Source organism: Muscardinus avellanarius (assembly GCF_963383645.1).
Source record: "Muscardinus avellanarius genome assembly, chromosome: 19".
Classification (NCBI taxonomy): Eukaryota; Metazoa; Chordata; class Mammalia; order Rodentia; family Gliridae; genus Muscardinus; species Muscardinus avellanarius.
In genome coordinates this window covers 50,584,816-50,607,796 of record NC_137805.1, presented here as the reverse complement: position 1 = coordinate 50,607,796, position 22,981 = coordinate 50,584,816, and positions in this window count along the sequence as shown.

Here is a 22,981-nt window from a genome sequence, read left to right as displayed (position 1 = left end):
GGGCTGAGTCACAAGATCAGCGCTGGGCAGCAGCTGCAGTCCTCCTGCGGTGCTCTCCACTTTGTATCCCGAGTTCTTCAGCCTAATGCTCTGAGATGGACATCTGGGCCTGGGCATCCACTCCTACTATTTGCTCACAAACTCTCTTTCCTCAAGGCACTACCTTTGTGGAACTGAAGGATCAGGCCTTCCTTGCAGGGAGCTACGAGGTGCCCGCTCGCCTTTCCCTTTGCACAAACTGTCATCTATCTGATGCTCACTGGAGACCCGAACCAGAGGCCATTGACTAAACCCACCCAGCATGCCTGTGGCTGAGCCAGGGTGAGTATTCCTCAAGTCCTCCTGAGCTGCTTTGACACACCTGAACCATGGGATCTTGAGGGTCATATGTCACCTGGAATACAACCCACACTGGACCTGGCTCTGTGTCCAAAGAATATTTGACCTTGCAATGGCCACTTACCAGATGTTGCCAATGGGGTGACCGAGATGCACTCCAGGTTAGGTGGGAACATCAGGGTGTTGGACCATCTCCCTACCCACAGATACTTCTGCCATCATTGTCTCCCAAAGTGGAGAGTCAATAAGAATTCCCTTCCTACCTCTCTGTTCTGCTCTGTGAGCATTCTCTGGCCACAGAGTGCACAGAGTCATGGCAGAATGGGGCAGGAGACACAGCCTGTCTACTGTTCCCCTGTGCAGTCTGCAGGAGGGTAAAGACAGCCCACCTCCCACTCCCCTGCCCAACAGCAAAAAAGAATGTCACCTTTATTTTTCATGAAATATCACTTTGAACTCACAAGTACCTCAGGAGCTTCATTCTGACACTCTGGGTTGGGCACAACTACTCAGGGCTACATGCTCCCCTGACAGCCTGTTCTACTTGAGTTTCTATGAGTCTTGCCTTCATTTCAGGAGCATTATGTCAAGAATTTGGTCTTTTAGCAACTCTGGCCTCCTTTAGAAATGCATTTTCATAACACCCAAAATTATGAGAGATCATTAAGACAATTTATTTCAAGCCAGACATGGTGGTACATATTTCTTTTTCCAGTACTTGGGGAAACTGAGACAGGAGGATCATAGGCACCAAGACAGCCTCAGAGAGTAGTAAGACTTTCACCAACCTAGAAAGATCCTGTTTTGAAATTTAAAAAGGAAAATAAAATAGGGCTGTAAGTGTAGCCCACAGGTAGAATGCCCCTAGGTTCCATCCCTGATCAACAAACCAAATAAAACAAAAGTTAATCACAACGATTCTCACAAAACCCATTACAAATGACAGCATAGAAAAATATCTTGGACAGTGTCTCAAAATACAGCTCTACAAGGTACCTTTAAACTGGCAAGAAGTATTTTAAAAGGTCAAATTTGAAACTAAAGAATGTTACATAAGCTGCTATGGTGGCATATGCTTGTAATTTTAGTACTTGGGAGGCTGAGACAGGAGGATCATGGGTTCTTGGCCAGCCTCAGCTATTTAGTGAGGATCTCCAGAACTTAGTGAGACTTTTTTTTTTTTTCAAAATAAAGAATAAAAATAGGGCTGTGATTATAGCTCAGAGGTAGAATGTCCCTGGATTCACAAAACAGAAAGGAAAGAATCTGTTACACTCACGTCATTAAAAAGGCCATCTTGGGACTCAACATGGAGAGGGCATGGTCAGACACCGTGCAGCCTCATTTGGCAATATTGGGGCTGGAGTCAAGGCGGGCATGGATAGTTATTGATTAGCAGGGAAATGCTGGCCTTACAGACAGGCTGGAGCCCACGCAGCTAGGCAAAGGCAGAGGGCCAGGCCCTGGGTACCTCTGCCTGAAGAGAATCTGCTAAAGGGTGCCTCAGAGCCTGGAGGGAGCCAAGTGGATCCCAAGCAAAGGGTGGAGCAGCTGACAAGGGAGGACAAGTGTGGGCTGAAACAGAGAAATACCAGAGGTGGAGAGTGGAGACACATGAGTGTGGGCAATCTATGGTGGGCCCTGGGGCCCAAATGAGCCCAAGTGATGGGTGGGCAAGGCCAATAGGAGGGGCCGGGCTGCAGGGCGGGGCCTACCTCCTGGGAGGCAATAGCTGGTAATAGAAGCCATGTGGGGATGTGGAGGGGCGGGGTAGAGAAGACCAGGTGGAGCCAACTGGACAGAGGAGCCAGTGGGCGGGGCTATAGGGTGGGGCGGAGCCCTTGGGGCTTGAGGTCTCCATAGGGAGGGACTAAGCCAAAGGGAACCAGTTGGAAAGTGAAGTGAGGAGCAGCTGGGGTGGTGATGAGTGGGAGGGGCTAAGTGGAGAGAGTCTCACAGGCAAGTGGTCCTCCCTGGTATGAGGAGCTGTTGAGCGGAGCTGGAGGTGAGGCAGAGCCCAGAGGGGCCAGTAGGAACCAGGGGGAGGGCAGGGCCAATGAGAGTCTCACCTGTAGGGAGAGCAGAGGGGTTCTGAGCAGAGCTTGTTTAGTGGCCAATGGCACCTACTGGTAGGAGGAGCATCTGGTGCAGAGCTGAGGGGGTGGAAGAGCTGAGCAGTGGGCAGGGACTGAGCAATTGGGACTAAGCTAAGTAGTGGTGGGTTAAGCAGTTGGAATGGAGCTCAGTATTTGGTGGGAGCTGAGCAGTGGCAGAGCTCAGCAGGGGACAGTGCTGAACTGTTGGCGTGGAGTTGGCCAGTGGTCAGAGCTATGCAGTTGGTGAAACAAAGCAGGGAGCAGAGCTGAGCAGTGGGCGGGGCTGAGTAGTTGGGATGGAGTTAAGCGGTGGGCGGGGCTGAGCTGTGCACAGTGCTGAGTGGTTGGGATGGAGTTGGCCAGTGGGCAAATCTAAGCAGTTGGTGAAGCTGAACAGGGGACGGGGCTGAACTGTTGGGAAGAACCTTAGCAGTGGGCAGAGCTGAGCTGTGGGCAGAGCTGAACAATGGGCAGGACTGAACAATGGCAGGATTGAGTGTTGAGTGGTTGGGACTGAGCTAAGAAGTAATCAGAGCTGAGCTGAATAGAGGGCAGAGCTGAGCAGCAGGCGGGGCTAAGCCATTGGGATAGAGCTCAACATTGGGTGGGAGCTGAGGGGTTGGGCCAAGCTAAACTTTAGACAGAGTTAAGCATAGATGGCACTGAACTTTGGGCAGAGCTTAGTGGTGGGCGGAGCTGAACACTGGGCGGGGCTGGGACAGCACAGGCTGGAGATCACCCAGGCAGAGGTGGCTTCAGAAACCCTGTCAGACATCTCATGGACCAGGTCCTTTAACACTACAGTGTCGCCGACTAATCTCAGTTGGGTCGTTATTGTCAGCTCCCAGTCAAATCCTCAGAAAGATGGGACAAAAGGCAGGTGGAGTTCTGCAGAAACTTATCTGCAGCAATTCCTTCCCCTCTATGAATTCCCTAAGTTTTTATGTACGGCGCTTGGGAAAGAATTTGAGGTGGACAAAGGCTTCTTGAGCCAATGACACTTTATTACAAAAACTCCAAGAAATTTATACCTTTCACCAGTAAAGTTAATAGTAAGAGGAGAGGATGGTGGGTGTAATCATTGTGAAGTAATAATGAATGACATGTAAACAAAGGTAATAAAACTAGTCCTTCAGCTGAATGTTGATCTTCGAGAGACTCCTGACTCCTGATTCTTTTCCAAGGTCTTTGCAGATAAGCAGTCCCAGGGGGCCACTTCCCAAAATAAACAAGCATGGCCAAGGCTTGGGGGTTTCTCGGGGAATCTTCTTTGGCTTTCTTGGTACTTTCCATCTTTTGGGCTCAGTTCATATAGCAAGTGTGGGGAGACGTGGTGATTCAGGTGGATGTGATAAAGTTTCCCCAGGTGTTGGCATTTTATCTCCTAAATCTGAAAGCTTAAGCAAACTCACAACACAGTTTTGCAGACAAAATACCACAAACAACACCACAAAGTTCTTGGTTTTAATTGTCAGATATATTTCCTTAACTGCTGAACACTCTTCTTTAGACAATAAGCCTATTAAAAGTCTAACCATCTTTAATAATCCATTTCTCTGTCACAAACCCTCTGCAACTTGCTTCTAACTTTCTAATTCCTTTCTTTCCCAGTTGGGACTTTCTTATGATAAGCTCTTCTTCATGCAAAAATGCTTTTCTTACTCTTACACGGTATTTCCTTTCCTTCATACATATATATTTAGAACGTCTGTCCTTTATTTTGTCATATTCATTAACCATGCGATCAGCCTCTCTGCCTTCAGGAATATTTACACTGGGTGTAAAAGTCACCAATCTTTCTCCTTGAGTCTATTGTATTTGGGCAACTAAGTTATTTATCAACTAAATTGCTTTAAGGTCACACACAAGGTTTTTATCTTCTCTGTCTCTAGGCAGGATCTCAAGGGTAAACAAAGTTTCCTTAAACTGAACTACCTTACCTGAGTTAATAGCTTAACCTAAGTTAGTGATAGTGAGGGTCAGAGACCCTTTGTAATTGCTGCAGCTGGAATGCTTATCACAGCATCTGAATTCTGGCCAGTTTTTATTATTATTGAACAAAGCCAAGGACGTTTATTTCCACGGACTCAGTTTCTATTTATAGTCCTAATTTCACATCACTGGAGCAATTCGTGTAGAAAGTTAAAGGAAATATTAATAGTCATGAAGGGTATAAGTGGGGGATATTTTGGCCAGAGACGATACCTCTTTCTCGGGGCGTTCTGCCGATAAACTATGTGGAGTGGGGGTCTCAACACAGAGATGCCGAGGCAGCAGGATGTCTTGGCACTACAGGACAGCAGGGCCCCTGGGCTCCCCAGGCCCAGATGTAACTTCAAACTTTTTCTCAGGGCTTCAGTTTCCCCATTTACATATGGGGACAGGGGAGGCAGTGGAAGAGACCTGCTCATGACCTCTATCCACCTCATCACTGAAGTCAAGAAATCTGCTGCTCACCCTTGTAATCCCTGTGCTTGGGAGGCGGGGACAGGAGGATTGTGCAGGTTTGAAGCCAGCCTCGCTGGCTTCAGAGACCCTGTTTCCAAATAAAAGATATATATTAAATAGGTCTGGAAGTGTAGCCCGGAAATAGAAGGGCTTCCAGGAACCCTAGTACTACAAAAAAAGAAAAAAGAAAGAAAAAGAAATCTGCTGCTCTCAGGTGGAGCGGGCGCTGTTTCCCCTGAGGCCCCTGGGGGACACTGACCCTGGGACAAGTGCTGAGAATGTTGCTTTGGGGACTTGGCCTTTCCCATGCCCTCTGCAGCCTGCTATGTTGACAATGTCACCTGGGGGCGCAGCGAGGGGACGTGTGTGAGCAGCTGACTCTGCTGGACCCTGGTGAGTCCCACTGTCCTCGTATTGATGTCCTGGGGTGGCAGAAGAGGAGCAATGGAGAGGGAACCTCGGGAGCCTCCAGCCCTGGTAAAGGAGGAAACAGACCAGGGACTCCAGGCTCTCGGGCTGTTGTGAAGCTAAGTCCACCTGCCTCATTTAGTTGCTGAGGCTGGTCTTGAACCTGTAATTCTCCTATCTCTGCCTCTCAAGTACTGGAATTGCAGGCATGTGCTACCATGCCCCACTCCATATAGTGTGCGTGTGCGTGTATGTGCAAAGTACTGGGGATGGAACCCAGTGCCATGCTACTTCCAAGCCACACCTCCAAGGACTTTTTTCTTTTTTTTGTTTTTTTCTTCTGTTTCTTTTTTTCCCCTGTGGCACTGCAAATTGAACCCAGAGGCATTCTATGTCAGAGCTACACAACCAGATCAATTTTATTTTTACTTGGAAACAGGGTCTTGCTATGTTGGTGAGAGTCTCAGTACTTGCTGAGGCTGTCTTCAATCAGCAATTCTCCTGCCTCTGCCTCCCAAGTACTGAGATTAGTCATGTGCCATAATGCCCCACTTTGTTTAGATTTTTATGAAAAAATATCTCGTGTGTGTGTGTGTGTGTGTGTGTGTGTGTGTGTGTGTGTGTGTTACTATGGATTAAATCCAGGGGCATTCAACCTCTGAGCTATACCCACAGGTTGATTTTTTATTCTTTATTTTGAAACACGATCTCACTAAGTTGTAGAGGGCCTCAATTAGTAGCTGACGTTGGCCTAGAGCCTATGAATCTCCTGTCTTAGCCTTCCAAGTACTGGGATTACAAGGATGCACCACCATGCCTGGCCTTCTCTATGTATTGTGTGTGTGTGTGTGTGTGTGTGTGTGTGTGTGTGTGTGTGTGTGTTGTGTCCATGAACCCAAGTAGATCATTTTGCTTTTGATCTGCACACCCAGCACCTTTCAGTTTTTATTTGGAAACTGTTTCTTGCTCCTTTGCCCAGGCTGGCCTCAAACGTGCACTATTCCTGTCAAATTTTCAACACCTGGCTCCAGACCCTCCCCCTGCTCTAAGTGTGGTTTTAACTTCTTTGAGGTGCTAAGCTCACATTAAACAGCAGAGGAAGCCATAACGCTACTTCAAAATTTGCTCCCCGCCCCATGTGTTCACTGACTTGGTTATTGGAACTTTATGAGTAGCCTGTATTTTCAGATATCATATATATTAGATGACTAATTTCTAGAATATACAAGGAACTTTGAAAATTCCACTAAAAACAATGCAAAATATGCGGCAAGACAGTAAATTGTACTGAACGAACACTGCCTGACTTGAAACACAAATGGCCAATAGATGTGAGTGAATGCTCAACATCATTAACAATTGGGGAAATGCAAACCCAAACCATCTTGAGATTCATTCATCTGGCTGCAGTTAGAAGGCCAATCCTCAAAATACAGACAATAATCAGTATCTCATTTTCTCCAGTTCCAAGGGGGCAGCAGGACCTTCAGCTGGTCTTCATCCAGCTACCTGGTCACCACAGTCGCCATCACGCAAGGGATGACCACCAGCATTGACACCGGGCTCAGTGTGATCCAGGCGTATGATGCCAAAACCCGCCCCATTCTGGTGAGAGGAAGGTGAGAACCCGGGCTGTGAGGCCAGGACTGCGACTCAGCTGCCCCGGTCACCAGCCCTCAGACCTCTCCAGTCAGCTTTCTGTGTTCGAGCCTGTACCCAGGGTTGGGGGCACATGATGAAGAGGGTTTCAGCCCCAGTCCTGGCCTTTAAGACCCCACAGCCCCGATGCAGAGGTGGAGACAGGCCCAGAAGGGCAGCACCCCAGAGCAGAAGGTTCTGGAGGGGTGCCCAGAGCACAAAAGATGCAACAGAATCATAGAGCAGTTCAGAAAGCCCAGCTTCAGCCCCAGAGTTACGATCTTCCAGCTGCAGGGTCACTGAGCGCTGGATTGAATATTCACAGTGAGAGAGGACCCAGGGCTTCCAGAGACCAGCCAGGCTCCTGGGTACACAATAGCAGATGTCTGAGTGCTCCCCTTTTTCCCAGATCATCACCCTCTGGGTGGGGTGCCAGCCCAGCCCCACCAACCCCTGTTCTGCAGTGGAGCCGGCCATGTGGAAGCTCATCTGTATCTACCACCCAGTTTGACCCTAATGCCGGTCTACTCCAGAACACAGCTCGGCCTGTCCTATTCCTGCTGTAGTAGAGCAAGCTGGTGGTGAGTGTGGGGTGCTCTCAGGGACAGAGGGACATCGTACCCTTGACAGCCAGCCCTGGGAGTTGCGGCTTTTACTCGTCTAACCAGGCCTGGAGAGGAGGGATGGCTAGCCAGAGTGCAGCTAGTGCAGAAGGTCCTCACTTACAGTGGTCCACTAAAAAGTCAACTTTACAGTGGTGTGAAAGTGGTGTGCAGTCATGGGGAACCACACTTTGAGTTTTGCGTTATTTTTCCTGGCTTGTGATATGTTGTAGGATGCCCCTGATGCTGGAGCCTGGCTGCACATCTCAGCTCCACTCGGCCCATACCATGAGGGGCAACTAATGCTCTACACTTGGTCACCCTTCAGTAACCAACAGACTTTGGATTCAGTGCTTTCCTAGCTCTAGGCTCTAGGCTATCAGCTATAGGCTGATGTCAGTGTCGGGGCCTCTTTAGGTGGGCGAGGCTGAGCTGTGCTGTTGGGTTGCTTGGATATAGGGAATCCGTTTAGGCCAGGTGCAGTAGAATATTCCTTTAATCCCAGCCACTTGGGAAGCGAAGGCTCAGGCATTTGGGGGCAGCCTGGGTAAATTAGAAAGATGTTTTCTCAAAATAAAAATTAAAAGAGTTGGGGATGTACCTTAGTGGTACATTATCTTAGAGCGCTCCAGGTTAGATCTCCAGGATCCGCCACCAACACATAGCAAAGAGCCAGTGCAGCGGGGCATTGATAGTGCAGGCCGTGGCACAGGGTCTGATTTCACTCTTCCACATGTGGGTTTCCATTATCCTCAGCACCTCTTGTTGAAGCAACTGTTTCTTACCCATTACACGTTCTTAACTCCCTTGTCAAAGATCAGCACACTGTGCATGTCTGCAAGAATCCTGGCTATCTTTTTTGTGTTGTTAGGCTGCCTGTTTCTTATTATTTCAAGACTACAGTGCTTTAAGTACTATCACTTTAGAATATTTTTTGTGTGGGGCTGGTACTGGAACTCAAGAGGAATTTACTTCTAAGCTATAGCCCTGTCCTATTTCTTTATTCTTTATTTTGTAACAGCGTCTCACTGAATTGCAAAGAGCCTCACTAAGTAGTATAGTAGCTGAGGCTGTACACAAACCGCAATCCTCCAGTCGCAACCTGTCAAATGTTGGGATTACAAGCATGTGCCACCATGCCTGGCTTGGAATGTGTTTTGTTTATTTATTTATCTTTTTGGTGGTACTGGGGTTCCTGGAAGCCCTTCTACCTCCAGGATACACTCCCACGGGCTACACTCCCAGACCTATTTTTTTACTTTTTTATGTGGAAACAGGGTCTCTTAAGTCTGCAAAGCTGGCTTTGAACTAGTGAGATCCTCCTGTCTCCTCCTCCCAAGCACGGGGATTACAAGAGTGCGCCACCAGCTATCTTGGAAAGTGTTTTGAAATCAGGAAGTGTGGTGCTTCTGGCTTTGTTCTGTTCAAGTTTGCTTTGGCTGTTCAGGGTCTGTCTTGGTCCCTGTCTGCTGCTTTATCAGAAGGCAATAAACTGGGTAATTGCACAAAACAAAATCAATTAAAAAAATCGGTAGGTTTTCTACACACCAACAATGAATCCACTGAAAATGAAGTCACAAAAACCATTCCAATCACAGTAGCCTCAAAAAATTACTAAGAAATAAATCTCACAAAGGAGGTAAAGGACTAATATAATGAAAATTATAGTACCCTAAAGAAAGAAAGAAATGAATATCTCAGAAGCTGGCAAGACCTCCAGCATTCCTGCATAGGCAGAATTAATATAATTAAAATGGACAAACCATCAAAAGTGATCTACAGTTTTGATGCGATCCCTATGGAAATATCAGTGTCATCCTAGACAGAACAGTCCTAAAATTCATATGGGAAGAACAACAGACCCAGCATAGCCAAAGCAATTCTGAGCAATAAGAAGCATGCTGAAGGCAACACAGTACCTGACTTCAAATTGTACTTCAGAGCTATAGTAATAGAAACAGCACGGTAGTAACACAAAACAGACATAGAAACCAATGGAATAGATATAGAGACCAGTCCTCATACTCATAGCCAGTTGTTTTTTGCCAAAGAAACAAACAATGCACTGGAGAAAAGCCAGTGTTTTCCCCAAATGGTGCTGGAAAACTGGATATCCAGAATATATTACATATACACAGAGTTATATTATTTCAGAGCTCTATTTTGATTGCTTTATTGCCAAAGAAAATATTCTTTTTTTGTGTGGGGTGTACTGGTATTTAAACACAGTGGCATTCTACGTCCAAGACATACTCCGAAACCTATTTTACTTTTGAAACTACTAGTTCCTGCTAAGTTGCTGAGGCTGGACCTGTGCCTGTGATTCTCATATCTTAGCCTTCCAAGCATTGGGATTATAGGCCAAATATTCTCTGTATATTAAAAGGACAAATATTGATCAATATGGGCATTGAGACCCGGGCGTGGTGGTGCACACTTGTCATCCCTGCATTTGGGAGGCTGAGACAGGAGGATTGCGGTTCACAGCCTGCCTCAGCTACTTAGGCCCTTTACAACTCAGTGAGACCCTGTTTCCAAATAAAGAATAAACAATAGGACTGGGGGTGTAGCTGGGAGGTAGAATGGCCCCCTAGGTTCCATCCCCAGTACCTAAAAATATATGGGCATTGAATTCAGACTTTGCTGTGATCTGTGATCTGCCATTTACCAGGTGTGCAATCTTGAGTTGTCTACCCCACGAGCTGTAGTCATCTTTTCTGTGAAATATGCACAACAATATTTTATTTTCTGTTTTTATTTTTACATAATGTGCTTTTATTGGTGCCTTATAAACAGACATTTTAGATAGTAGACATGTGATAAATAAAGTTTACCTATATGTTCCAAAATGAGAGTGTTTCTGACACACTCTGATCTCTACAGAAATGTTGACTATCATTTTTATAATTATGTAGTTCCTCATCTATGTGTCTTGGGACATTTAGTATGGCTCTTTTAATAACTGATGAACTCTGTCTCTGCCAAAAGAGAGAAGACAAAAAGTTATCAAAATAGGATATGTTCACTATCTCTGTTAGGAGAACTCTAATAAAATTTTAAGTCTTTATCTCATTTCTTCAAGACAGCTGTGTGTTTTTTATCCTTATGCCAGAATAACTAGCCTATGTGAGCAGGTTATCACTTAGTAGAATCACATGCCATTTTTTTTTCTTTAGGCATGTGGAATCAAGGTTTTAAATATAACTACATTTAAAATAGAGTCAAATTGCCAGGCATGGTGGTGCATGCTTATAATCCCAGTACTTGGGAGGCTGAGGAAGGAGGATCACAGGTTCACTGCCAGCTTCAGATACTTAGTGAGTCCCTCTGCAATGTAGTGAGGCCCTGTTTAAAAATAAAGAACAGTGCTGAGCATGGTGGTGCACACTTGGGAGGCGGAGATAGGAGGGATCCTGCTGGTTCAAAGCCAGCCTCGCTGGCTTAAGAGACCCTGTTTCTAAATAAAAATATAAAATAGGTCTGGTAGAGTAGCTCAGAGGTAGAAGGGTTTCCAGGAACCCCAGTACCACAAATACATATATTTTATATATTTAAATATATATAAGAGCCCCGCTAACAACCAGTCTCCATTACCACAAAACCAGCGCCTTTCATAGCCAGAAAACACCATCACCAGAAAAACAAAAAAACCACCAGGCTCCAGAGAGAAAGCGGACTGAGAACAGAGCTCAGGGCCACATAGGAGACACAAGCACCCGAGGACGCGGCAGCAGCGCCATACTGCTGGCGGCAGTGGCGAACTCAACGGACGGCTACAAGCAAGCCGAGGTGAGCCGCTGTGGAACAGCCAGGCGGGATCTTTCGGCGCAGAGAGCATTTAAAGCTCCCAGTGACCGAGCTCAGCACACGCTGCAGGGATTCAGAGTGGAAATCAAAACCAGAGAAGAAAAAATACGCCAGCCTCACGGCCGAGGGCGTCACAATGGCGCCATATTGTTACCGGCGGCGGCAGCAGCAGTGAATTCAACGAGTCCAGTACAGCTACATCTGCGTAGTCAAGAACAGTGAGTCAAATAGCGGAGGAGAAATCCCAGTACTGTACCTCCTGGGACTGGACCCAGTGAGGGAGTGGTGGTGGCAGAGATATCACACCATAGGAAAACGTGCAACATGGCACCCCCCATAGTTAAAAGCAGCCTCTATCGACTCCCTGGGTCGGAGACTCTGTGATACAACCCAGTAAAGGTGTAGTGGGGTCTGAGATACCACTGACTCGAGATCCAGAGCACCTTAAGTGAAGCCATAGTGACCCAAGGGAAGAATCCAGAGAAGGCACAAACCTCCGAAATCATGGGAAAGAGGAATAACACTGGAGTAATGAATATGCACAACCCCACAACATCAGAACCCGATAAAACAGAAAATCAGAGATTTCTAGAAGATCAAATCAGGAAAATAACTGTAGAAATAATAGAGGTGCTTCGAAAAGAACTCAGAGAGAGCCAAAAAGAGATAAAGGATGCAATTAATGAAGTAAAGGCCTCAATTCAAAGCACAAACAAACGATTAGACCACATGGAGAACAGAATCTCACTCTTAGAAGATGAGCAATCCAAAAATGAACCCATAGTTTCTAATCTAGGAAAAAATATCCGACAGCAGGAATCTGACATTGAAGAAATATGGGCCCTTCTTAAGAGAGCTAACCTAAGAATAATTGGAATAGAGGAGGGAAAAGAAAGTGAAACCAAAGGGATCAACAATCTCTTCAAGGAAGTAATAGCAGAAAATTTTCCAAATATAGAGCAAGAGGTTGATACACAGATCCAGGAAACTTATAGAACTCCCTTTAGACAGGATCGGAGAAGAGGATCCCCAAGCCACATAATTGTCAAAATGACCAATGTGGAAGCCAAGCAGAGAATCTTAAAGGCAACAAAAACAAAGGGCCAAGTGACATTCAGAGGCAAACCAATTAGAATCACTCCAGACTTCCCAAACCAAGTCATGAGAGCCAGAAGGGCTTGGAGTAACATATTCCAAACTCTGAAAGAAAACAACTTCCAGCCAAAAATTTCCTATCCAGCAAAACTTTCTATCAAATTAGATGGAGAAATAAGAAGCTTCCATGACAAACAGAAACTGAAGGAATTTATGTCTTCAAAACCAGCGCTAGAGAAAATACTCAAAGAGATTAACTACAAAGAAGAAATAGGTAACACACACCAGAACCAGAGAAACAAGATTTTCCATCCAACAGACAACTAAGATTGGTTAGCTGTGGAGATTCATTATTTATGTTAGTCTTTTACCTATCTCTAAATGGTATTGTTTGCCTTTATTGTTGTTAATTTTTAGGATTTCTAGTTGGAATATTAATATACCTTCAGATATAGCATTTGGAAATATTTTATCCAATTCTGTTAGTAACTTTTAACTCTGTTTACATTGTCTTTGGATATACAATATTTTTTTTTATTTTTTAGGGAGTTTGTATATTCTTCTGTTGCCTGTGCCTTTGAAATCATATCCAAGAAATCACTGCCAATTTCAATGTTGTGAGGTTTTATGACCCAGATTTTCTCCTAAAAGTTTATAGTCTTAAGATTTATATTTAGGTCTTTTATCTATTTTGAGGTAATACTTGTATGTGGGATTAGGTAAGGGTCCAATTTTATTTTTTGCCATGTAAGTATTATTTTTCAACAATGTTTAGTTAAAAGATTACTATTTCCACCACCAAATGTTCGTGGAAACCTTGTCAAAAATAACTTGACAATATAGAGAAGAATTTAGCTCTAGGCTTTTATTTAACTCCAATGGTTTATATATCTGCCTTTAGAACAGTACTACACTGTTTCAATTATTGTAGCTTTATATGGTTTGAAATCAGAAAATATATATCTTCTAGCTTTGTTCTTTTTCAATATCGTTTTGGGTATCTAAAATTCATATTCCATATTAGGATAGATTTTTTTTCTGAAAAATAAATATATAAATATATGATAGTTTCACCTAAAAAAATAGAAAAAAATATGCTCTGGTAAGAAATAAAGCAAAAAGAAATATTGAATTGTTATCTTTAAATCATCAAAAGCTTGGTATCAGACAAATGAAACTGTTATGTGAGATTATCATTTTTAATTTTGGATAAAGTGCTATAATACTAGATGTCAACCACTAAGCCAAGCATGGGAAGGAGGGATGGGGAGAAAATGGGGTGGGGATCGGGTGGGGGCTGACTGGGCGATGTGTGCATGTATGTCTACAAAAGTTTGTATCCCACTATGATGTATGAATACAGTGCACCAATAAAATAAAATTAAAAAAAAAATAAAGAACAAAAATAGGGCGGGATATGTAACTTGGAGGTAGAATGTCCCTGGGTGCAATCTTCCAGTACTAAACACAGAAAGAAAGAAAGAAAGAAAGAAAGAAAGAAAGAAAGAAAGAAAGAAAGAGAGAGAGAAAAGTTTGGAGCCCAACCTGAAGGCATACTCATGTAATAATCCTAGTACTTGGGAGGCCAAGACAGGAGGATCACAGATTTGTGGACATCCTCAGCAACATAGTAAGGCATTCAATGGCCCAGTGCAACTCTCTTTTCAAATAGAAAATAAAATAGAGCTGATTGAATATTCCAGAATAAGTAGGACCCTGGGTTCCCTCTCTAACACACACACACACACACACACACACACACACACACACACTGAATAAAAGTGAGTTCAAGCTACTAATTGCCACACTAAAAATTGCCATGGCTGGTCTCAAACCTTGAACCTCCCACTCACCCTCTCAAGGACCCAGTTAACAGATATGTGCCACCCTCTATGGCTAAAATATCCTTTTTGCATAGGAGAACATTTGCATTAAGAGCACAGAAGTTTACATGTTTCTAGAGTGCCAAAAAAGTGGTACAATTTGATGCATTGACGAGTAATGACTTCTATTAACACCCTGAAACACCAAGAGAGACCGCAGAAAATATGGCCGTAATCACCCAACAGTTTCCAAGTTTGGTGGACCACACACCAGTGTATCAGTGAAACAAGTACACGAAGTATCTATGTTTAGTAATTTCATGTAAGTGTGCACAGCTAAGGTATGTAGCAATTTCTGTGCTACATCATCATCATCATCATTATTATTATTATTATTATTATTATTATTATTATTAATTATTGTTATTTATTATTATACTGGAGATTGAACCCAGGGGCATTCTACCTCTACACTCCACTCCCAGCCCTATTTGTTTTTTCTGAAATAGGATTTTGCCAAGTTGCTGACAGCATCCCTAAGTTGCTGAGGCTGACTTCAAACCTGCAATCCTCCTGTCTTCAACCTCCCAAGCACTGGTATTACAGGTGTGTGCCACCATACCAAGCCTTCATAAATTTTCTTAGAAGACATATTTTAAGCCAGGCATAGTATACATACCTATAATTCCAATACTTGGGAAGCTGAGCCAGGAGGATCACAGGTTCCAGGGAAGCCTCAGGAACTTAGGCAGAACCTCAGCAACTTAAAGGTCCTGTTTCAAAGTAGAATATATAGGACTAGCAGTGTAGTTCAAAACTGGAATGCCACTGGTTCAGTCCCTAGTGCCAAACACACACACACACACACACACACACACACACACACACACACACACACGGAGAGAGAGAGAAAGAAGAAAGAGAGAGAGAGAAAAAAAAGAAAAAGAAAGAAATGAATGAAAGGTAAAGTACCATGGATGTGAAACAGGTCCCATTTGCAGAGGCCACCTCAGGACAAAAGAAAGGCCACCTGGGCACATCAGGAAAACAAGACACACAGGGAGGAAAATATGTCATGGAGAAATCTGAGCAATCCTTGATTAGAGGGGAGAGTGGAGGCTGGGACTGTCTGAGGAAGGACATCCCGGTCAAGATGCCCTTATTAGGTGAATCAAGGAGGCAGACACGGAGGATGCCCTGCATTCTGCCATTTCTGAATGGATGGGCAGTCCTGTGACAGAGGTGTCATCAGATGGGACAAGAGAGCTGGTGTGGTGGCCACACCTGCAATCCTAGTACTTGGGAAGGTGAGACAGGAGGATCGCAGGGTTGAGGCCAGGCTCAGGAACTTAGCAAGACCATGTTGAAATAAAACGTCAAAAGGACTGGGGTGCAGCGCAGAGAAGATGCTCCTAGATTTAGTCCCCATTGACAAAGACATATGAGAGTAAGAAAAAATGAGAATGGGTATTTTAAAATGAAAGACAATGTAGAGAAAAAGATTAGTGTACAGCAATATTAATATTTCTTCCCAAAGTATTAGAAATGGTATTTCCAGGTCTTTTTTTTTTTTGGTGGTACTGGGGTTCCTGAAAGCCCTTCTACCTCCGGGCTACACTCCCAGACCTATTTTTACATTTTTATTTGGAAACAGGGTCTACTAAGCAGGCGCGGGTGGCTGGCTTCGAACCTGAGCGATCCTCCTGTCTCTGCCTCCCAAGCGCGGGGATTACAAGCCTGCGCCACCACGCCCGCCTTTTCCAGGTCTTTTGAAGCCAAGCATGGGACACAACTATCATTCCTTGTTTTTTAAATCATAGAATGTATTCGCAAAGTTATCACTGACTGTTCTTCTCTATCTCTCCTCTCCTCTCCTCCCTCCCTCTCTCGCTCTCGCTCTCGCTCTCGCTCTTGCTCTCGCTCTCTCTCTCTCTCTCTCCCCCCTCCTCTCTTCCCTGTCTCTCATCTCGTGGTACTGAGGATTAAACCCAAGCTGATTTCACTTCTGTAATTCTAGACGTTTTTCTTTTCTTTTGTTTTTTTTGTTTATTTATTTATTTATTTATGGTAGTACTGGGGGTGGAACACAGGGGCTTTCTAACTCTGGGCTATACTCTTAGATCTATTTTATATTTTATTTGGAAGAAGGATCTAACTAAGTTGCTTAGAGCCTCACTAAGTAGTCGAGGCTGGCTTTGAACCTGTGCGATCCTCCTGTCTCTGCCTCCCAAGCGCAGAGATTACAACCGTGAGCTACCACGCCCAGCCTTTATTTATTTATTTATTTATTTATTTATTTATTTATTTATTTATTTTTGGGGTACTGGGGTTTCTGGAAACCCTTCTACCTCCAGGCTACACTCCCAGACCTCTTTTATATTTGTTTTAAATTTGGAAACAGAGTCTCAAGCCAGCAAGACTGGCTTCCAACCAGCATGATTCTCCTGTCTCTGCCTCCCAAGAGTGTGTCCTCATGCCAAGCGACCATTTATTTTTAAAATGGAACATGGTCTTGCTGAATTAATACATGCTGGCCTTGAATTTGTGACCCTTCTTTGTAGCCTTCCAAGTCCTGAGATTAAAGGTGTATGCCACCAGTGCCTGGCTAACACTGTCTAATTGCTCCAACTCTGAAAGTCGCATATCAGTACGAGCTCGGTTTGATTAGTGAAGGCAACAAACAAATCTGAGTATGTTTAATAGAACTGTTGGAATGAAATTAATTTATCCATGCTTTGATTATATGCGAAGGTTGATGATGCTTAAAATCTCTAGATAACACCTACATGTGGCCTGAGGACTAATATGGCCAGCCGGTGACAGACATTTAATTCACAACCATAAGTGCACACCTGGAGTCAGGGGATATTTCCTATAAATCATGTACGAATTTTAATATCTGAAAGTTACAGAACTAGATATTCAAAGAAAATGTCCTATATTGAGGAGGAGTGGTGATAGTGGACATCCTTGTCTTGTTCCCAATTTTAGGGGAAATTCTTGCTGTTTTTCCCCATTCAGTATAATGTTGGCTTGGGGTTTGTTGTGTATTGCCTTAATGATGTTGAGGTATGTTCCTTTCATTCCAATTTTCTGTAGTGTTTTTAACATGAATGGGTGTTGGATTTTGTCGAAAGCTTTTTCAGCATCTATTGCTATGATGATATAGTTATTATTCTTGATTCTATTTATGTGGTGGATGACACGTATTGATTTGCATATGTTGAACCAATCTTGTTTTTCCGGGATGAAACCAACTTGGTCATGGTGTATTATTCTCTTGATATGGTTTTGAATGCATATGGCTAGTATTTTGTTTAGAATTTTTGCATCTATGTTCATTAAAGATATTGGTCTGTAGTTTTCCTTTCTTGAGGTATCTTTATTTGGTTTGGGGATTAATGTGATACTGGCCTCATAGAAGGAATTTGGGAGAGTTCCATCTCTTTCAATTTCCTGGAATAAGTTATGCAGTATTGGTATTAGTTCTTTACTGAAGGTTTTGTAAAATTCAGTTGGAAATCCATCTGGGCCTGGGCTTTTCTTTGATGGAAGAATTTTTATTGCCATTCCTATTTCATTGTTTTCTATTGGTTGGTTTAGGCTTGCTATGTCCTCTTGGTTCAGTTTAGGTAGGTTAACTGTGTTTAGGAATCTATCGATTTCTTCCATGTTTTCTTGTCTATTGGAGTATAAATTTTTAAAGTAGTTTCTGATATTCCTTTGAATTTCTTGACTATATGTGGTGATGTCTCCTTTTTCATTTCTGATTTTAGTAATTTGCATAGATTCTCTTTCTTTTGGTTAGGTTGGCCAGGGGTTTATCAATTCTATTAACCTTTTCAAAGAACCAGCTTTTTGTTTTGTTGATTCTTTGAATTGTTTTTTGTTCTCTATTTCATTTATTTCTGCTCAAATTTTAATAATTTCCTGTCTCCTGCTGGCTTTGGGATTGGACTGTTGCAGTTTTTCTAGGTCCTTGAGTTGTGTCAATAGGGTCTGAACTTGGTGATTCTGAGTCCTTCTTATGTGGGCACTCAATGCAATAAACTTTCCTCTTAATACTGCCTTCATAGTGTCCCAGAGATTTTGGTAAGTTGTGTCTCTGTTTTCATTTATTTCCAAAAATTTCTTTATTTCTTTCCTAATTTCTGCTCTCACCCATTCATCATTCAATAGTGTATCATTCAGTTTCCATGTATTTGCATAGTTTCTTTTGAGTTTCCTGTTGTTGATTTCTACTTTAATTCCATTATGGTCTGAAAAGATGCAAGGAATTATATTACATCTTTTGAATTTGCTGGTGCTTTCTTTGTGCACCAGGATGTGATCTATTTTGGAGAAGGTTCCATGGGCTGATGAGAAGAATGTGTATTCTGTAGTTCCTGGATGAAATGTTCTGTATATGTCTATTAGGTTTATTTGGTTTATAGTTTTCTTTAGTTCTAAAGAGTCTTTAGTCAACTTTTGCTTTGAAGATCAATCCAGTGGTGTAAGAGGCGTATTGAAGTCTCCCAGAATTATTGTATTTGGGTCTATTTGAGATCTGATGTCCCAAAGAGACATCAAATGTGGTTGCATTCACATTTGGAGCATAAACATCTACTATTATTATATCATCTTGGTGTATCGTTCCTTTTAATAAAAGGAAGTGCCCGGATTTGTCTCTTCTGATGTGTCTTAGTTTAAAGTCTGTTTTGTTGGATATCAGGATTGCTACGCCTGCCCTATTTTGTTCTCTAGTAGCATGGTATATCTTTTTCCATCCTTTCACTTTCAGTCTGTGAGTGTCTTTGGCTGTTAGGTGAGTTTCTTGCAAACAACATATTTTTGGGTTATGTTTTTTGATCCACTTTGCCAGTCTATGTCTTTTGATTGGTGAGTTAAGTCCTCTGGAAGATGGAAAGACCTCCCATGCTCGTGGATAGGCAGAATAAATATCATCAAAATGGCCATTCTGCCCAAAATGATTTATAGATTCAATGCAATCCCCATTAAAATACCAAGTACATTCTTCACAGACCTAGAAAAGGCAATTATGAACTTTATATGGAGAAAGAAAAGACCCAGAATAGCCAAAGCAATTCTCAGCAACAAGAATCATGCAGGAGGCATCACAATCCCAGACTTCAAACTATACTATAGATCAATAGTAGTAAAAACAGCATGGTACTGGCACAATAACAGGTACACTGACCAGTGGATCAGAATAGAAGATACAGAAACAAATACTCACACCTACAATCAATTAATCTTTGACAAAGGGGCCAAACTCATATGCTGGAGAAAAGACAGCCTTTTCATCAAATGGTGCTGGGAGAACTGGCTATCCATTTGTAGAAAGATGGAACTAAACCCCTATCACTCACCATGCACAGGAATCAACTTGAGATGGATCAAAGACTTAGAAATCAGACCAGAGACTGTGAAGTTATTAGAGGAGAACATAGGCTCATCACTATAACATATAGGCAGTAACTTTCTCAACAAAACCTCCAAAGCTCAGGAAATTAGAGCAAGAATCAACAAGTGGGATAGCATCAAACTAAAAAGCTTCTTATCATCAAAGGAAACCATCAAGAACCTAAAGAGGAAGCCTACAGAATGGGAGAAGATCTTTACCAGTCACCACTTCGATAGGGGGCTAATATCCAGAATATACAAAGAGCTCAAAAGACTGTGTACTAGCAAAACAAACAACCCAATCAAGAAATGGGAAATCAAATTGAATGGACACTTTACAAAAGAAGAGATAAAAAAAGGCCAATAGATTCATGAAAAGAGGAACTCCAGATAATGGAAGGGAAATCTCAGCAAAATTTGAATGGAAAACTAAGAGGAAGGAGGCTGAACTTGATTGATGAGCGGCTATTTCCAAATAGGTGTAAAAGTATGAATAGAGCAAGGTTTGCCTGGGTATTAAGTATCGGCAGGGGGGAAGTGAAATGAGGCGGGGAGACAGGGCACCAAATACAGATTAAATGTATAGAATTTACTTTCAATTAAAAAAAAATGTCCTCATTGCCCTAAACAGAACCCAATCCTTTGCACTGGGCACAAACTCTTAGAGCTGGATGTCTCTTCCGCAGCTGCCGAGACCTCACTAATGAGCCCCATCTTCCTCCTTCCTCCGCCCGGGACTCCAGGCTCTCTGTGATGCTGCACCATGGATGCAGAGGCACTCACCCAGATGGATGAGGTGGGAGGACTCTGAGCACCTGAGATGAACCTGCAGATTCACAGAAAGTGTGACTTAAACTCATCTCTCTGCAGGCCTGTGCTTTTATTGTCTGGGGAATGATGAAAGGCCCCCTGGGGAGCCCAGTCCAAAGTGTCCTCAGCGAGCATGTGACCCCCACACAAGGACCATATGAGACTGATAAGCCGGAACCCTGATGTTAAGCAGAGACCCTGACGACTTCCTTATTTCTCAGAATTCTGTCCTTCAAGGATGACTAGCTTGATATTTTCCCTGAATCATGCCATGATTGTTTTGTTGTTTCCTGTGATTAATCATTTCTTACAATGTTTTGCTAAAAACCTTAATATAAAAAAGACATTGGTGGAGTTAGGAGTGATATCTCTTTCCTGACCACCCCAACTCAGATGCTCTCTTTTTCAATAACAATTTTCTCTAAAATTATTCTGGCTCTGCTATCATTCATTCAAGAAACAAAGAGACTTCTACCCTTAGTCCCCTTTTTCTGTGGTACTGGGGGTGGAAGCCAGAGACTTTCTACCTCCAGGCTATTCTTCCAGACCTATTTTATACTTTATTTGGAAACAGGGTCTCAATAAGTTGCTGAGAGCCTCACTAAGTAGCTAAGGCTGGAATCGAAATGTGCAATCCCCCTCTCTCAGCCTCCCTAGTGTGGGATTACAAGTTTTCATCACCACACCTGGCTTATTTGTTATTTTGAAGCAGGATCTCACTAAAGTTTAGAGGTCCTAAGTTCCCGAGGCTGGTCATGAACCTGAAATCCTCCTATCTCAGCCTCCCAAATACTGCAATTACAGACATGTGCCACCATGTATAGCCTATTTATTTTTGTTCTATGAAAGATTATCACCAAAGATTTATTGTTACTGTATTAGAGCTATAGACATCCAATTCCACACACACACACACACACACAGGAAGAGAGAGAGAGAGAGAGAGAGAGAGAGAGAGAGAGAGAGAGAGAGAGAGAGAGAGAGAGAGAGATTGTCCCCAAATTACAGAACTTATATAAGTTGCTACAATCCTTTTTTTGCAGCCTAATTGTTATCTTTGCTTATACCAGCATAAAATATGTGTGTGAAAGCACAATGTTTCTTATGTTTCTTTCCAAGTTCAGTTCTCAAGACTGTGGCCTTCTAAGTTTCAATAGTTTTACTTTTGTTACCAAATTCATCTATAGGCTAGTTTGTTTATATTTAACAAACAATCACTTATTTTTCCATCATTAGAGGAGAAGAGGATTATGATATCTCCTGAAGAATACAGAGTATTCTTTATGGTGTTGCCTCTTTTGGAAAATGACTGGTTCTTCTCATATTTCAAAAGCCAATACTTTTCTTCAGCAAGTCACTCATTATTAAAATGAACTATAGCCTGGCAGACTATATTTCCCAAAGATACTTGCAAAAACATCTCCCATCTCCATAGCTGTTCCTATTTCTAAAATTTAACAGAATATTAATAGGATATTTCATTTAAAAAGTCAGATCTTTAAGCATTAGAATTTCTTTGCCTACTAATAAAAGCATCAATTATATTATTTTTTCTTAATGTAAAGTCGAAGTTTAAAGCACTCTATTTTTGCCTTTATACAAAATAATAGGAATGGCCTAGGAAGATTTGAGAAAGCTCTGATTATTAATATATTTCAAAAATAATTGTGTCAAAATGGTGGCAGACCTGGAGAGAGAAAGGCTTGGCTTTGGTCAGGAAGCAAACAGCTATTGAAACTCTTGTTGTGAGCCTTAGTGATGTGGGAATGGATAATTTCATTCAATGCCTTGTCCTAAAGCAGAGAAAGCATTTGAAGGGTTAAACAACAACATTTGCATCACTGTCCTGCTCCACAGGCAGGCAGAAGCTGACTTTTCAGCATAAGACAATTTTAAAATCTCAAAGTTATAGACCCACAGATAAGTAAAAGAATTAACAAAGAACCCTTTACACCTTCTTATGAAGTCATGGGTGATATCAGACCAAAGAAAAGACTAAACAAGCAAAACTAGCCTAATGATGAATTTGGTAACAAAAATAAAAATGTTGAAACTTAGGGAAGTGATCTTGGAAAGAAACATTATGCTTTTACGTGAATGATGACAATGTGAGCTAAGACAGGCACACACATTTTATGCTTGTATAAGCTAGATCGATGTGCAAAGATAGCAACTGGGTGGCCATTGTGTGCACCATAATTCTGTTGGACAGAAGTATCCAGATGCAGTGTGGGTCATGCTACAGGTTTGTGAAGATGATATGGTTTTGGGGAAACTTTCCCCGAGGACCCCGTTTAGGGTTCCGGATATAATTTCCCTCAAAACACATACACAAAAAAAATCTAAAACAGAAAAAAAAAAAAAAAAAACACGGGTTCTTGTCCTGAGCTAAGGGTAAAAATACATTAGCCCAAACTCTTGCTGAAGATTTAAAGAAGTTTATTAAAAAGATAGAAATACAAAACACATTTACAGCCTCATGTACCCAAGGGTAACACGAGGGGGTGGTTCA